This window comes from Dryas octopetala, chromosome 9, assembly GCF_963921425.1.
Source record: "Dryas octopetala chromosome 9, drDryOcto1.1, whole genome shotgun sequence".
In the NCBI taxonomy this organism is placed as follows: Eukaryota; Viridiplantae; Streptophyta; class Magnoliopsida; order Rosales; family Rosaceae; genus Dryas; species Dryas octopetala.
The window spans coordinates 699,404-712,442 of NC_141374.1; the positions used below are offsets into that span (position 1 = coordinate 699,404).

General features: G+C 38.0%; 1 pseudogene; it reads right to left on the reverse strand.

Moving 5' to 3' along the window:
- LOC147273035 (calmodulin-like) overlaps positions 1-13,039 on the reverse strand; it is a 76,038-nt pseudogene that overhangs the window by 16,612 nt on the left and 46,387 nt on the right.

The window sequence follows — 13,039 nt, forward strand, 5'->3', positions numbered from 1 at the left end:
TATAAATATGAACAATGGCCGGAAATAGGGTCGGCTGCCACAAATGGTGGTTGCCCACACCATATTTCCTACTCAAACGCGAATTCATAATTCTCAAGCTATCAACCAGTTGCAATCCATCACAAACAAACCCAAATTTGCAGAAAAGAACACAAAACCATCGAAATAGGATCACCAGCACTGTCACACGCGGCGGAGCTCGTAGTGGCAGTGGGTGCTTCACCTGCAATTTCCTAGTTTACAAATAATTACACAATTTTAATCCAGCCAATAGCAAAAACACCCAGAGGGAAGCAAAACTCACCTAAACCTGCGGCCAAGAGTGGCCGGAATCGCCGCAGACGACGGTGGCAGTGGCGTTTGGATTGGGGGCTTTCCGATTCCGGCCCCATTGACTTCATCCGAACACACCCATGTGTTCAGTTCAGCGAGAGGGGACTAACCATACCCTCAGAGCGGCAAGACAACGCCGGAAAAGCAGCATCGCCGCCGGGAGCCACCGACTGCTTCTCTCCTTCGAAACGGCGGCGGTGGAAGTCGGTTGTATAATCGGAGACCACCTTCAGGCTCGCCACGATGAGAAAAAGGAGAGCCGACCGGTCCGACGTCGTAACTCCTCCGGGATCGGTGGATCGTCGACGAGATCGATTTCTGTCTCGCGCCGATTCTCCGTCTTCGGTGGTCGGCCGACGATGGGAAGGGCCGCTGGGGGTCGGCGATGGCGAGGGGAACTCGCCAGTACCCGTCTCCGGTCGAGAGGTGGCCGGACGGCGAGTCTGCCGAGGGGAGAAGGCGGGCGGAAGTAGAGAGAGAAGAGAGAGGGGAGACGCGGGAGAGGGGAGAGAGGAGAGAGAATGTATCCAGAAATTTCTGGATTTGGATATTTATAACTTACTCATGCAAAATTACGAAATTGCCCCTCCCTTCAAATGCCCGTATCTCTCAAACCGTAACTCTGATTTATGCGTGCTTCGTGTCTACGAACTCGTAGACTCAAAATCTATCCAACGGACCCAAAATCAAAATCAAAAGTCTACTAATTTTAAAAGTAAACTTTGGGTCAGTCTCCTTTTAAAATAATATTTATAATAAATCCAAAACCCTTTTAATTTTCAAATAAATTCTTAAAATGATCAAAATAAATTCTCAAAGTATTTAAAATAAAACTTTGAAAGATACGGGATCTCACAGCAAATCTACATAGATCTACACAAATCTTTTTCTCAGCAAATGAAGTAAATTTTTTATTTTTTTTTTCCAATCAAGACACACATCTCTGTTAGATCAACATAGATCCTTGCAAATTCCATTTACCTCTTTCTCTGTAAAACACACTCTCTTCCCAATTATTGGTGTAATAAGAGGGTACACCTTAATAAATAAAAAAATTATTGTATGTGATGGTCAGTCTTGACCTCTGTCTCACAATATGTATGTGAGAATCACTTTGATTTGATGTGACTCACCTATGTGTATGAGAGGGATGTCAAGACTCACCATATATAACATACAATAATTGCTCACTGTATGTGCAATTTATATTAGTCAGGGCATGACATGTGCATGGCAATTGGGTGTGCAGCCGAAAATTCCAAGGTTGTGTATAAAGGTGCATGCAATTAGAAATTTGAAGGATATAATTATGCAAATGCTAGTGTAAAAGGCATTTGGTCTTCCCAAGTTGATCATGGTCATGATGATTGGTGACCCCAACGTGAACTGTGCTTGTAATTAAGCAAGCTTTCCTCTTGGTTTGCAAGGGACTGTGCTTGCAATAGAAAATTGCAAGGAAATGTAGGTGGTATGTTGCACAAACTTGGTGGTGGATGCGAATAGTAATGATACTTTGGAACTGGTTAATTTCTAAGATTAACACTAGTATTCGACTTGATTGTCATTCATTGTAACTACAAGAAAAACCTTAATATATATCAGTGATAAACCGATATCTATTTAGGTTTCCTACCGATATATTAAGTGGTGATATCTATTCTCCCATATTACATATCGGTTATCCACTGATGTCTATACTATATTAGATATCATATTTGTTTGATAATCTGATATGATATACCACCATCGTTATCGGTTATTAATCATTTCTGATATCTTAAAAACTGCATTCCGATATGTATGATACTTATGATATCATAAGTAATTTTGAAACTGATATAAAAAATGTATTCAATATTGTCTTGGTACTTAAAATCAAATATAAAATGAGTATAACATATCAGTTTGGTACTTAAAATCTGATATAAAAGGTGTATAAAATATCGGTTTGGTAATTAAAATCTGATATAAAATGTATATAACATATCGGTTTGGTACTTAAAATCTGATATAAAAGGTGTATAAAATATCGGTTTGGTAATTAAAATCTGATATAAAATGTATATAAAATATCGGTTTGGTACTTAAAATCTGATATAAAAGGTGTATAAAATATCGGTTTGGTACTTAAAATCTGATATAAAAGGTGTATAACATATCAGTTTGGTACTTAAAATCTGATATAAAAAGTGTATAACATATCAGTTTGGTACTTAAAATCTGATATAAAAAGTGTATAACATATCGGTTTTGTACTTAAAATCTAATATAAAAGGTGTATAACATATCGGTTTTGTACTTAAAATCTGATATAAAAGTATGCTTTAGATATCAGTTTTTTGTTTTTTAAATGATGTTGAAACTTCATTCCTTATCGTTGCATTTTTACATAATCTGATATGCAATAGGCTTCTGATATGGATAAAAATTAATTGGTAAATATGCATCCACACAACAATTACTAAGCTTCTAAAGTAATCCAACTTAAATTCTTCCATTCATATAATTAATCCAACATCCAAACTCAGTAATGAAGTTAACAAAATAAGATTACAAATCCATATAAAAATATGGATAGCCCTCATCATGTATACCCCAAAATCACTATTCTATCTCCATAACCTTCACAAAATCCATCTCTAGCTAGCTAGATCTTAATTAAACACATGCCAACATGTACAAAAATAATGAAGGCATGACAGTGCAATTCAGCTAGGCCTAAATTCTGCCTATACAAAAGATTTGAATGTGAACTAGCTAGTATATATCTTCATATCCACAGCAAAATGCTCAAAATGGTACCAAAAACATGCATGTTAGTCTAAATAAAATTCATGGAAACATAATCTCCCCATTCAACCCGGGCTTCATCTATTTGTTCCTGTGTGTAACTGCTCCTCTTGTTCTTCAGGTGACTCCACTGAAAACAAGAAAGAAAAGTGCATTAATTAATAAGATTGCAGCAAGGATCCCAAAGTATTGAAAAGTGCATTCAGCAAGGATCCCAAAGGGCATTAAGAAAATATAGGCCAAAAGCATTAATAAGATTGCAGCAAGTATTGAATTTAGATGGCTGCACATATATATGATTCAGATGGCCTACATTTCGTGCATTCAGCAAGGGCTTTCAGATGGCTGCACATATGTATGATTCAAAAAATGGATCATGCAAGTATAAATGAGTAGTCACAGTATCAGCCTAGAGTTCAGCAATAATGCAAGTAAAAAAATAATGGAAATAGAAGAGAAATGCTGACTACCAACCCAAAACCACATACACAGAAAAAATTAAAAAGATGTAAAGCCAGAAAACAAAGTCTTAAAAACCAGCAACAAACTAGTATCCTAGCTAGGCCATCCCTTCCTCCTGTAATTCCCTTTTACAAGTTTCCCAAGTTAGAACTGTACAAAGGATAGCAAAATATACCAGTCAATTGCCCCAATAGGAGTAAGTATTCTAACCTGCGACTCATATGCAAGGGTTGTGTCTTCAACTATTTCCTTCATGTACCTCATGACATAATATCCACATTCAACACCACTTGGTTGTTTAGGACACTAGAGACGAGCAAAGGAAATCACATAGAGTTATACTTAATTAATTAGTCCAATGTGTAAGACATGCATAAGAAACTTAAAGACTTAAGTAATACATAGACACTTACATAGAGATGCTTCCAAGTTGGTGATTTCAGACCTTTCCTTCCCGTAACTCTATTAAATTGTCTAATAGCACTTGATCACCAAAATATCAATTTAAGTTATATATCACAATTTAATATACAATCCATATTATGTAAGATGGTACATATTAATAGACACTTACGTGTTCACAACATCCATCCAGCCTGGGTTACTGGTTTGTCTTGGAAGAGGGTCCATGATGTGGACCACGTCCTTTTCTTCATTAATGATTGTCAAAATCCAATGGTTACTGTCAAATTGAACGATACTTAGCCAAAGAAATACACATGAGCATAAAACTAGCATTAAAACATCAACCAGTCAAGGGATACCCAGTATTGAATGGCACTAAAAAGACACGATCGCATTTTCCTTGCTGGAACCTATCTGCTAGGTAGGTTGATCTTCGCTCTGGGTTTCCAACTCCCACAGAGATGCGTGCCGAGTCCACCAAACCAACCATGTCAGTCATGTTTGATTCGATCAGCCTATCGTACAGGTGCCTATCAATGTTTTTACAATGCATGTGTATCACAAACAGTTCAAGTTGAGAAATAGTTGAATAAATTAACTATGCATGTAGTTGAAAGAGTACAATTACCTCATGTACACAACTAAGCATGTGGCTGAAAGTTCTTTCATCTCCAATAAGCTAGTAATATCATCTTTTAATATATAAAGTCTTCGGACATCTCCAAAGACTTTTGCCTCCACTTCACTACTCATGACTTTGCCACTAGCGACCATTGTTTCCGTTGCAAATCGATACAACAACTTGCATTGCTTCGGGACATGTTTTTCGGCTGCTTCCTTCTTGAATAGCTCCTTCACTATGGCAGGAACCTGCTTTTTCTGTTTATAGGGTATCAAAGACAAACAAGAGCTTGTTAGTGATTTACTAAGACAAAGACACATCAGGCATATTAGAATTATGACCATAACTTTCTTGCGTAGCTGTGGATTTATTTTTCATTCATTTGGCAGATAATGGTATGCTGAATTATGATAATTTGATTGGTCTCACTTATTTTTTTGGCCTTTACATCAATTGCTTCTTAATGTTCATGTTTCTGTCAGTGTGATTAAGTCTCAAAACACTGGCAATTTAAAACTGCTTAGAATGTAGGTCAGGCCTGCTTTCTCTATGAAATAGCTTTAGAGTGATGCCCTGCTGATTGTTTTACACCTGATGCTCCTAAGGCCCTAATCATCAAGAAAATTGTGTTGCTTCAGATGCTGGCTTTATATAAAAGAGTGGTCTATGTTGTTTCTGCTGTTAGGAAGATAGAAGATAATAGTTTTATAGTAATATTAAAAGCTTGGAAATACTACATTTAGTTCTAAAGAATCAATGGCCTTAGCAAAAAAAGTTTTAACAGCATGTTTCTGATGTCTAGCTAGATGCAGATAAAGTTTAGACAAACTCAGGTTTATTACGCTGCAAGTGACAAACATGTAACTCGCTGAAATATGAAGGAAAAACACAAGTGACCTGAAGTTGGTATTTACCTTGTTGTTCCCAACGATAACAAGCTTTTGGGGCCAAGCCACATGGCTTCCAACAGCTTGCCCAACTGTGATTAACTCGTCCCTTACCAGGAAGGGAAGTAATGCTTCTTCCTTGTTGGCAATGTCAATTAAAACCCTCACGTTTCCCTTACCCAAGAGAACATCGTGTACTGTGTTGGATGCCATATCAATCACTGTACCCCACGCAACAATGTTGGTGACATCTCCTACTGCCAGTTTGCACGATTTTCCCTACACAAACATAACAACTCATAAGCCTAAACCTAAAATCAGATTTGTAATCAATAGCTTTCTTTGGCTTAGAAACAATCAAACTCAAGTATATTACTTGTCATATGACAACATGGCACCAAAGAATCATACGTTACCTTCATTGCTGCCTTTTCCATCTCTTCCACCTACACTACTTCAACTTTCTCTACAACATCAACCTCTGCTTCCTTAGCCTTTTCCTCACCAAAGCAACTTGCTTTATCGGAAACCATCCCTATACCTGGAACTTGTTTTGGTGTAGCCACATTGTTCATTGACTCCAACTTCTGAATTCTGTCCAACAGCTCCCTATTGTTCCTTTGCAAGATAGCCACTAGGTCTCTCTTAATCATGGTCATCTCATCCCTAGTTTTTTTTGGGATGTTGAAGTACACCGAAGGGTTGATATTTCCCTCCACACCCCTGACCCTACTGGCATGCTCCGGAGTATCCAATGCCATGCTTAGAACATCATTAGCACCTTCCACCTTCAACTCTCCAGCTTTCACTTTGTCCATCAACTCGTCCTGCCAAAATAAGAAAAACATGAACAGTTTCAGCATATCACTATACAATCAATTATCCAACCTCAATCTGTGAGATTCAGTAGCTTACTATGACTTTAGCCACATGCATCACTTCTTCAGTGAAGTTCCCATTACAATCTTCCCTAGTTTTCTTCCATAGGACAGAGCGGTCTAGATCATCTTCATCAACATTTTTCTTCCTCTATTCAGCATAAAATTAACCATATATATATAGTCCAACCTCCAATTCCCATTACTTATAGTTGAAAGACAAATCAATTATGGGATTCTTATACCCTTACTAATTCCTCCTCCAAGCCAATATATCCCTTCCTTGATAACCTATGATGATACTTCCGCTTTGCAGTTATCTGCCTTTGAGCTTCGTGTAGTTCCTACGATGACGACACCACATACCACAAACATTAGACCCTAAATGGAAGCTAAAAAACATATATATGTACCAAAAACTTTGAATTCTAAACTAAAATCTTTACCAGAAAATCATAATCGTTGAGCAACAAAGGCATTCCAATCCTCCTGTGCAATAAAGTCGTACTCCTTCGGCCGAGTCTGCAAAGCTTCCGCTTCCGGGTCATCTTTGAATGGCAATATGTATTTGGTGGTTAATGTAGTCTTGAAAGACCTCCATTTACTGCCAGCAGATGACAACACCCATTTCCTGCTTTGTTTGGCCAACTCAAATGCTTTCTACAAGGAACAAGTATAATGCTTATGTGACTGAAATTATAAAGCTTATATGACTGAAATTATAATGCTTATGTGACTGAAATTATAATGCTTATAATGAATTGAAGATGAAGCAAGTGTGTAACAAGTGTCTCTAAAGGAAGTGTGTAATGAAAGAAAAATGCTTATAATGTCGCAGAGTATTATGTGGTAGTGTATATAACAATATGCCTATATCATATACGCAAGTGTGTAACTGATCATTATACATGTTATATCTATACATGCCCACTCATTATAGCATTTCCTTATACATGCCTTATAGTAGAATTTGTTGATAACATAATGGCAAATTTGTATATCCATGTTAAAGTATCAACGATTGGGCAGTAAGAAGAGTAACATTCCCTTAATTTTCTTGTGCCAATTAGCCTAAACTGTTACAGGCATATTCTTATAGCAGAAAATTTATGGTATCTGGTATAATGTATGCCTCCCACTTTCTTCTAACCAATAGTATATATAATTATAATGTATGCCTCCCACTCTCTTCTACAATAGTATATATAATTTATAAACTTTTTAATTAACACACATACAGATTCAAATGACACTCGGTTTATAAGAAATTTTATGAAGGTCTTAATTACCTGAACATCGTCTCAAATGTTCTGCTTTAGGTCATCTGGCACTTTCGGCCAACGAGTATGGAATAGGTATAGTTGTCCTTGCCAAAACTCCTATGTAAGAAGCCAAGTACAACCTTGTTTCCCCTACTGGCAAGCCATGTGAGTTGTAATCCACTTTCAGCTTTCGACCTAAAGCCTTCTTAACGACTATTCCGTGCATCTTTGTAACACCGCGTGAGGATTTGCAGCTGCCTTCATCTGTAACAGTGTCCTTTGAAGTCGAACATGCTTTTTTGTTGTCCTTGGCCTTGGAAACTGCAGGTTTCTTGGCCTTTGATTTTGGGGTGGCAACCCTCTTACCTTTGGATTTCGCAGCTGCAACTTTTTTTCTTGATGGTGTAGCCATTATCAAGTCATATACCTGAAAACATTAGTAACTTCAAGGTTAGAGCAATACTTACTTGTGTGCTTAGTAACGTGTAAACTGACAGGTTAGTGACAAAACCAACAATCAAGAAAAGAAAAAGAGATAGAAACCTTTAAATTGAAGCTCGATCACTGAAATTAAGTGACAAATAAAAACTGAATAAATTCAAACCTTTAAATTGTCAATTTGTGTTTTTGGAGTGATCAATCCATACACCCTCACAATTATCCCTCTTGTAATTGTTATCATCCTCTCCCATTATATCATCAAATTCCTCAACAGGAGGTAATCCAAGGCTAAAGGATTGATGGTCAATAATAGTGTCCCCCAACTCATCCTCATGAGCACAATCATTAAACTCTCTATTTGGGACTGCAAGTACCACTGACCAATTAGAGTCTAGTGGGTCTTCTATATAAAATACTTGCTTCACTTGGGCAGCCAAAGCAAATACATCTTTCTTATGACCTATCCTACTAAAATTAACCAATTGGAACCCTAGTTCATCTGTCTTAATTCCCTTCTTGTTCTCTACCCATTGACATTTAAACAAGGGCACCCTGAAGTCATTATAATCCAGTTCCCATATTTCTTCGATAACACCATAGAAAGACATATTAGTGTAGACAAGATTTTTATCCTTCGCACTTGCCACTTGCATTGTCTTTGCCACCAAGGTCACCCCACTGTTTTGGACTATGCGTATAGAATCACGTAATGGCAGCTCCCAATCTGATAGCCCTCATACTGCAACACACTCATAGGTGGACCTATAGCTAGCTGCCTCAACGAGGCCGTTATGCCACTGGATCCACCATTGATTAACTCTGCCACCTATGAGAACAAAGGTTAGGATGTCATTTTTAAAACAGAAACACAACACCAAATAGATGGCATTAGGCTAACTGGTTTTAAAGGTAACAAAGTAATACCTTGTCACGTAACCAATAGATAAATCTGCGGTTGTGCTCTTCTAGTAATTATTAAAACATGTAAATTATGCATTACAAAAACTGCTAATTAAGTGTGTATTTAACACAATCAGTGAGCTTACTCGGCATGCGAATCGCATTCAGCGGCATTCTCCAAAACACAACGGTGAGCTTGTTGCCAAACTTCACGGTCTACATTAACTACCCTACTACCTGATAGAGGCTTACTAGTCTTTGGTGCACCCATACGCGAAGAGGGAGTACCAATTGCATGTACCCCAGATAAATATTCCGAGCAAAACTCCACGGCTTCCTCACCAATATAAGACTCAGCAATGCAGCCTTCTGGACGATTACAGTTCTTGACATAACCTTTTAATACTTTCATGCCTCTTTCAAATGGATACATCCACCTATAAAAGACTGGTCCACACAATTGTACTTCTCTAATAAGGTGCACGGTTAAATGGACCATTATATCAAAGAATGAAGGTGAGAAAACCTTCTCCAGCAAACACAAGGTGGTTACAAGATCAGACTGAATTTTATCCAACTTGGACACATCAACCACTTTGGAGCATAGGGCATTAAAGAAGAAACACAACCTAATAATAGCATATCTCACATTCTTGGGCAAAACTGAACGGATGGCAACAGGTAGCAATTGTTGCATTAAGGTGTGGCAATCGTGAGACTTAAGACCGAAAAGTTTGAGCTCTTCCATGGATACTAGGTTTCGTATATTTGAAGAGTAACCTTCCAGGACCTTGATACTAAACAAACACTTGCATATAGCTTTTTTCTCATCCCGAGAAAGTGTATATGGAGCTGCAGATAGAAATGTCCTCTTGTTCCCAATTTGTGGTGCCAAGTCTAATCTTACCCCCATTTCCACAAGATCTAAACGGACAGCCACCCCATCTTTTGTCTTACCTGGAATGTTTAGTAAAGTCCCAACGATACTCTAGCACACGTTCTTCTCAATGTGCATTACATCGAGAGCATGCCTTATATGAAGGGACTTCCAATACTCTAGGTCAAAGAAGATTGATCTCTTCTTCCAACATGGAGCATGGCTTTCACCACCTAAGTTGTCCTTTCTTTGTTTCTTCCCAAAGATACAATTGATTCCTGAAACTCTTTCCAAGACTTGATGTCCACTTAGAGGTGTAGGAGGCTCACGCTCATCTTGCTTGTTATTAAAAGCAGCCATTTGTCTCCGATATGGGTGGTGGCGTGGTAAGAATCTTCTGTGGCCTTGGAAACAAATTTTCTTACCATGTTTTAGCCTGACAGAATCTGTGTTTTCTCCACATATAGGACATGCTTTATACCCTTTCACTGAGGCCCCAGACAAGTTACCATAAGCTGGAAAATCATTGATCGTCCATAGAAGTACAGCCTTCAAAGTGAATGAGTTTTTCCTGAAACCATCATACACTCCCTCAATTCCATTCCATAGTGCTCTCAAATCCTCAACCAATGGTTCTAAATACACATCTATGTCATTTCTTGGCTGCTTAGGACCCGAAATCAACAAACTTAACATCATAAATTTCCTCTTCATGCACAACCACGGAGGAAGGTTGTAGGTGACTAAGAGGACAGGCCAACAACTATATCGACTACTTAATGAACTGTGTGGATTTATCCCATCAGCCGAAAGGGCAAGCCCTAGATTTCTAGGCTCGATTGAAAAATTCGGCCACTTATGGTCAACTAACTTCCAAGCTGGAGAATCAGCTGGATGGCGCATGATGTCGTCACTCACTCTCTGATCAGCATGCCAAGTGAGGTTCTTCGAAGTTTCACAAGATTTAAACATTCGTTTAAACCTTGGAATAGGAGGAAAGTACCACAATACTTTGGCTGGCACCCCTTCCTTCTCAACTGCTCCTTTGTTTTAGCTTCCACCTAGAGAGATCACACTTCGGGTACCTTGTTTCATCTTCATACTCCTTTCTATATAAGATACAATCATTTGGGCAAGCATGTATCTTCACATACTCCATTCCTAAAGCAGCCAATGTCTTCTTTGCCTCGTAAATAGACAAGGGTAGCACATTACCATCAGGTACCATATCTCCAAAAGCAACCAAAAAATCAGAGAAGCTACTCTCTGTCAGCCCGTGTTTTGCCTTTAGGTTGAACAATCTGACCAATGCAGATAACTTGCTGTACTTATCACAACCAACATATAAGGGCATCTCCCCTTCTTCAACGAAACTCTGAAACTTGTCCGGATCATGATTGAAATTATCAAACGCTCCTTCGCACATGTCTACTATTTCAGAACCAAGAAAACCATATTGCTCATCCCTACAGACACTAGCTTCACCATGCCATATCCAGTTATTATACCCTTCATCAAAACCATGGAAGTACAAATGCTCCCTAACCACTTTTACCGTATACTTACTCAAGTTCCCACATCTATTGCAAGGATAATGGATGTACTTACGTTTGCCACTATTGCCTACTCCTAACCTTAGAAAATTCTCAACTCCCACCTCATACACCTTACTCCTTCTATCAGCATGTATCCATGTTTTATCCATTGAACTTATCGATATCAACTTCACATGAAGAGAAACCAAGTTAATTCAATACCAAATACCAATTAAAGATGCAAAATATATAGCTATTAAGACACCTATTTCCCAAAACAACAATCTAGCAAAGTCACAATTCACAATTATTTCAGCATTCCTAACACAAAAACATGCAAAATAGCAAACATACAACCAAGGAGTAAAATTTCGGTTTCGAGGAAATTTTCGATGGAAATTTCGACGGAAATTTTCGTGGAAATTTCGATTAAAATTTCGATTTCGATAAAATTAGACAAAAACGACGAAAATTACTATTAAAATATGGAAATTTTGAATGAAACTTGACTATATGTTTATTTAACATATTATCTACTACATTGATAAAAAATATTGAAGAAATCAAATAATATAGTAGATTTCATGTGATATGTGATGAATATAATGCGCGCCGGAGACAATACTGTTAAAAAAATACTTCACTAATTAATAATTACATAATAAAATTACACGAATAAATCACCAATGTGGCAACGGAAAGTAGCAAGCTTACTCAAATGGACTTGGAAATGGTCTTTGATAGTTAAATTAAGCCGAATTGGGTTAAAATATAACCAATCCGATGGCAGCAGCGACGACAACGGTTTATCTAAAATTTCAATTTTACAAATTATCAAAATTGGAAAACCAAACATTAAGGAAATGAAACTGCATGATAAGGGGATAAATTTCTTTTTCATAATTTATGTTTACAACTAAACGAAACACCAAAATAACCAGATCAAACCCCAAATAAAATTATAATCTTTTTTTTTCTTTCCAATTGTCTAAAAACTCCAAATCTCAATCTACCTTAAAAAAAAAAAAAAAATTTCTTTCCTTTTTTCTCTTTTTTTTTTTTCTTTCCTTTTTTTTTTCTTTTCTCTTCTTTTTTTTTCTTTCCTTTTTTTTTTTTTTCTTTTCTCTTCTTTTTTTTTTCTTTCCTTTTCTTTTCTTTTTTTTCCTTTTCCTTTCTTTTCTCTTCTTTTTTTTTTCTTTCCTTCTCCTCTCCTTCCCTCGTGGGCCGTGACTTCCTCCAGTAGCTTTCTCTCCAGTAGCTTATCTTCCTCCAGTAGCTTTCTCTCCAGTAGCTTCCTCGTGGGCCGTGACTTCCTTCTCCTCTTATCTTTCTTTCCTTTTCCTCTTCTTCCTCCAGTAGCTTTCTCTCTCTTCTGCTTCCTCTTTCTCTCTCTTCTCCTTCCTCATCCCTCCTTCCCCAGCCACTAGATCTGCGCCCACCTCCCGCGACCAAAACCCACTGCTGGCCTCCTCTCTCCTTCCCCAGCCAGCCTCGCGCCGCTCGCCTCATCCCTCCTCCCTCAGCCAGCCTCGCGCCGATCGCTCACCTCTTCCCCCACCTCGCACAGAACCACCGTCCGCGCCCAAAACCCACGCCTCCCACCCAAATAGATCTGATTTTGGTTTTGTTGAACACTATATCGAAAAT